The sequence below is a fragment of the Rutidosis leptorrhynchoides genome, chromosome 3 (genome assembly GCF_046630445.1).
Source record: "Rutidosis leptorrhynchoides isolate AG116_Rl617_1_P2 chromosome 3, CSIRO_AGI_Rlap_v1, whole genome shotgun sequence".
Lineage (NCBI taxonomy): Eukaryota > Viridiplantae > Streptophyta > Magnoliopsida > Asterales > Asteraceae > Rutidosis > Rutidosis leptorrhynchoides.
In genome coordinates this window covers 535,759,220-535,765,219 of record NC_092335.1, presented here as the reverse complement: position 1 = coordinate 535,765,219, position 6,000 = coordinate 535,759,220, and positions in this window count along the sequence as shown.

Genomic DNA, 6,000 nt, shown 5'->3' with positions numbered 1-6,000 from the left:
ACAGCCCAGGTACCAGCTCCCGCACATTGTCGCGGCGCGGCCCTTCTGTGTCGCGGCGCGGCAATAGCCGCGTTCAGGGACTGATCAACCTTGTCAATTTACGAAAAATGTTTGCTATGCTACGCAACTCCGATTCACATGTAACTTGTTCTAACATGCTTATATATGATTAAAAACCTCAGAAAAATAGTTCGGGACCCGACCCGAACGTGTTGACTTTTTCGTTGACTTTAACTTGAACAAAGTTGACTTTTATTCAAACTTAACCAAACACTTATGCAATCGTTCTAACATGCTTTTATACTTTTATCTTGCATGAAACTTGACAATTTGATTCACATGTTATATAATCGAGTCGTAACGAGCCATAGGACTAATTGAACAACTTTGACCTATCGTGTTTACCGTTATTGATACAACCTACTTGTTTAGGTCAATAATAGTAATTGTCCTTGCACACGTTTACTTATGAAGTACTTTATTACTCGTGCACTAAAGGTGAGATCAAAGTCCCACCTTTACTCTTTTAAACTTACATTTGGGATGAGAAAACATAAATGTTTCATTTTACAAAGCGAGCACAAGTACGAAAACAAACATTCTACATACGAGTTAGAACAAAATCCTCAATTCGATTATCATTAGTTACACTTGCCGGGTGTAAGGGAGAACTTATGTTGTATGGCCATATGGGTTTGACAAACCCTCATTCGGACGGTTCGCTATCGTTATTCGGATGAAATATATTTTCGAGAAACAGTGTATGTTCTAACACTATTGTGATGGGGTTCTATGGATGGAAAGTTAAGCCTTGATAATTGGGTGCTTGTGATAACAAATTTTAGAATGGTTTACTATCATTTCAATGTTATAAATCTTGTAGTTCATTTGTACTTACTTACTTACTTAAACCTATGATTTCACCAACGTTTTTCGTTGACAGATTTCTATATTTTTCTCAGGTCCTTGAACGTTTTGTGATACATGCTTCCGCTCACTATTTTTGATACTTGCTTGGATGTCGAGTATACATGCATACATGGAACATCTTTTGACTTACTTTTAAATGGTGTCGCATAGGTTTCATTTGTACGTTAAACGTTGTAATGTAACTAGTCGTTGAACTACTTTTGTAAACTTGAAACATCTTTACATTTGAAATGAACGCGACATATTTTGGTCAAACGTCATTTTAAAGACTTATGACCACGTAACGGGACCTAAGTAGACGACGCCATCAATGACGATTTTGTCGGGTCGCTACACGGCCATTCCTCAATTGTCATCACATTATGGTACCTGCAATGATTATACAAAACAAAACACAAAAAGAAAAATATTTTTGGATTTTTGGGTTTTTTCAAATTTTTATGATTTTTAGTTTTAAAACACACGCATTATACAAGGTTACAAGGATATACATTGTACAAGTTTATTAAGGAGTCTTGCACTAGACTCCACCTCCATCTCAACTGATGCCTAGATGATACGCGGTTGCATCTTTTAACCCACCGGAACCTTTAATCGAATCTCTATACCCAGTTGCATTTAATAACCAAACATCTACCATTTTGACTCCTTGGTCAACTCCCTAAGCTTTTCCTTTTCCTTTCTAGAAAGATTTGACACCAATCTGTTCCTAACATGCTCATCTTTCTCAGACATTGAATTCCTAAGCTGAGTATACAACTTCCTCATTAATTTATCAATAACACTATCCTCGGGAGGTTTATCAACAAAATTTTCCTCTACCGTTCCCCCACACTTATTCGGTTTACTAGCTTCAGTTTCAACACTAGTAATTACATTCACGCAATCTACAGGTGTGGGTGGTGGTTTAACACTAAACTTTGTTTGAAAACTCAAAGTTTTATCGCTATCCCTCAAAATCAATTTACAAGTCCTCCAGTCAGTTAATGCACCTACAGTTGCTAAAAATAGTCTACCTAAAACAATGGGTACAACCTTATCTTCTGGCATATCAACAACCACAAAGTCACCCGGGAACTCTAATTCACCTATTTTAACCACCAAATTTTCAGCAATCCCTATGAGTTTACTAACCAATTGGTTAACCAATCTAACTCAAGTATTAGTTAACCTAAGCTCTTTCAAACCCAGACGTGAATAAACAGATAATGACATAAGATTGATACTAACACCTGAATCAGTTAAACATCTAAAAAGTTTGATGTGTGCGAGGTGTAGTACGAAATACTATTAATTTTATTACGAAATAATATTAAATACGATACAATTTTACACAAGTTATTTATTTATTTATTGAATTGATATACCTAAACCTTGCTACAACACTTATAGGCAGTGTACCTAATCGTAAAGTAGTGTAGTTTTTAGTAAGTCCGGTTCGTTCCACAGGGATCTGCTGAGTTTAACGCTATATTTTTATTAACTATATTTGTATAAATATATATATAAGTATTATTATTATTATTATTATTATTATTATTATTATTATTATAAAAGGGGGTTTTACCGTTTAATGACCGGTTTGTCGATTTTAAGTCCTAATGCAAAATAATAACTTAATTTAAAGCGTAAAGTAAATGACGATAAATAAAAGTGCGATAAAATAAAAGTACGATAATTAAAAGTGCAATAATTTAAAGTACGAAAAATAAAATGACGATAAATAAAAGTGCGATGAGATATAAAATAAAGGAATTATGCTTATTTAAACTTCCGTACGTGTTGATTTTAATTTATTACCATGGGTTAATTGTCCTTTGTCCTGGATTATTCGATATGTCCATCTGGTTTTGGCCATAATAGTCCATCGGTCATAATTATAAAGTACGAAAGTCTTCGTCAAATTACTCTTATACCCGAAGTCAAATATTCCAACTAATTAGGGATTCAAACTGTAACAAGGTCTTAATACTTTGTTTAATGAATACACCAGGTTATCGACTGCTTGTAATTCAAGGTCTTAATACTTTATTAACAATTACACCAATTACCCTTGAATGTAATCCACCCCTGTTTTAATGAGTCCATTGACTATTAATCCATCCCCGTGTCCTGTCAAATGAACAATTATCAGTATTTATAGATATCCCGCCTACCGTACCCAATCAAGCGTATGTGGTTAGATATAAATACGTCAAATTATAAATCTCTATATTAAATAAACGAGATATTATTTAATTAATATAAAGCCCATTAATAGGCCATAGTCCAATTTCCACAAGTGTCGGTCTTTTTTCCATACCCCAATTATGGTCCAAAGCCCAATAACCCAGTCTTAATATTTAGTCCAACATCACAATTACTTCGGCTTAAATAAGCATAATAATAACTTAGCTACGAGACATTAATTTAAAAAGGTTGAACATAACTTACAATGAGTATTTATCGCGTAGTGTTACACTGACAGAGTTTCGACTTACAAACTTAAAACATTCGCTACTATAACCTTATTATTATTATTATTAACTTAATATTAAAATTATAATTAAAATATAAATATAAATAAAGACAGAGAGTGAGTAATGATATTGATGAAGGTGTGTTTAAAACGTCCGAAATACGTTGTTATTTATAGATGTGGCCAGGTACTGGGTGCCATGTGATCGCATGGGAATAAGGCACCCAGGCCATGCGATAGCATGGCCTGCTTTTCCAGCTCCAAATGCTTCCAAAACGTGGGCTGCTGCGATTTATTTAATATATAATATAATATATATAATTTTATATAATTATATATATATTATATTATATTCTTGTGCAATGTTGACTTGTAATTTTAGGTCCATTGCATCGCGCGTTGATATCTTGTACTTTGCTTTTCACGGCTTGTACTCTTGTAATTTTTAGACGTTTCTCATCAATAAGTTGAACCACTTGGATTGTACTTTGTACTTTTTAGCGTTTTGGTCATTTGCGCCTTCAAATCGTCGAATCTGTCTTTTGTCTTCACCTTTTATTATTTAAACGATAATCACTTAGAAATAGAACAATTGTAACTAAAAGCTTGTCTTTCTTGAAGGATAATGCTATGAAATATATGTTCGTTTTTAGCATTATCAAAGTTCTGAGTCATCAATCCTACAGGGCACTATGAATACCCCGGGATCACCTAACTTTGGTGGCATATCACTCTTCTTCAAAATGGAAGCACATTCCGCTTCAAGAAACGCGGAGGATGCATGCTCATGCTCACCCTTCTTTGCCATTAAATCCTTCAAAAATTTCCCATGATTGGGCCTACCTGCAAGAGCATCAACCAAAGGTACATGCACATAAATATTATCATTAGTATTAATAGACTTACAAAGAGTGTCCTTTGGTTGCTCGGATGGAATAGCTCTCGGATATGGAATGGGCGGCTTGTAAAATTTCAATTTAGGTGAAGGTTTCACCTCTTCTTCCACTTTAATCTCAGCAACATTAAGCTTAGGAGACTCGGTAGTCTCAATACACTTTACTTCCGACTATTGATTATCCAAACTAGAAGAACTCCCTGTCATCAAACTCATCAAGTAATTACCATACGCGGGAGTTATATCACTGACTCGGATCCAGCCGTCTTCACCATTATGAGTATAATTCGGAATAACCTCATCGGACTCATAACCCTCAAAACTAGAAATAGCATTCACCTGGGATAAGTAGAAACCTGAGGATCTTTATTCTTCACATTACTTCGGTTGTTATTAGTCAAGATTGTTTAGGGTGGCCCATTGATATTCAGATTAGCTTGCGTATTCGAAGGGAGAGCACCCGGTGGTCTCTTCATTAGCGATTAAGCTATACGCCCCACATCCTGTTCCAAATTCTGTATCGAGGCATGCTGACTTCTCACTTGCTGTTTTGCCGAATCACTATCTTGCCTCAAAGCTGATATACTTTCATCAGTCTTAATTATAAAACCCTTAACAACTCCTCTAATGAATGCATCTTATCTATATACGACTGATTTTGATTTTGATTAACGAACCCTGGTGGTCCATTCCTTTGATAACCCAAACTACCTCCTTGATACTGATTATTGTATTGATTACCCAAGTAGTTCACATGTTCTTCCATAGTTTCCTGATTACAATCCTTTATACTATGTGGTCCCTGACATAATTCACAACCAACCCTTATAGCATGCATCTCTTTAGTCATCGATTCCATTTGTCTTTTAACAGTTGCTAGTTGTACCTTGACTGAAGCGAGTTCGTCACTAGTTTCGGTACTAGCGACATGAGAACATCGAGAAACATCCATCTCTTGGTGCCAATCATATGAATGAGTAGCTGTTTCGGAGATGATTATGTAAGCTTCATCCAGAGTCTTTTTCACTAAAGAACCACCTGCAGCAATATCTATTTCTTTCCTTGTTGGCACATTAACACCCTTGTAAAAAATCTGGACCTTGTTAAAATTGTTCATCCCGTGTTGAGGACAATTGCGAAGCATTTTACCAAAACGGATCCAAGCATCATAGAGTGTCTCATTTGACTTCTGAACAAAGTGAATAATGTCACTCTGTAGTTTCGCGGCCTTTGAAGCTGGAAAGAAACGCTGCAAAAATATGTCTTCCATCGTAGTGTAAGATCCTGTTTCTAGTGGTATGGGACACCGTCCAAAATGGTGGGATGCCGTCCAATTGTAAAGGACTGGATGCCGTCCAAATGGCTGGATGCCATCCAGATGAACTGACGGGCCAGCTGTTGGTTTTTAGATATTTTAAGGGGTAAATTGGTATTTCCACATGGAGGACGACTTTAATGCCCAAGATCAGTTTTGGTGGGTGACTTTACTCCATTTTCACCAACCTTATCTCATCCACTTAAATTCTAGTGAGAGAAGCACTTTTGAGAGAGAGAAAGCTCAAATCAAGGATGAAGAAGTTGATTTCGGGCTAAAGCGCGGGTATTAAAGTAGTTCATCTATCCACTAGCTACGTTTTGATTGTGGTGGTATGTTCTAACTTTGATTTCCTTACTTTAATTTATATAAGGGTTAGGGTTTGGATAAATGGTGAACATA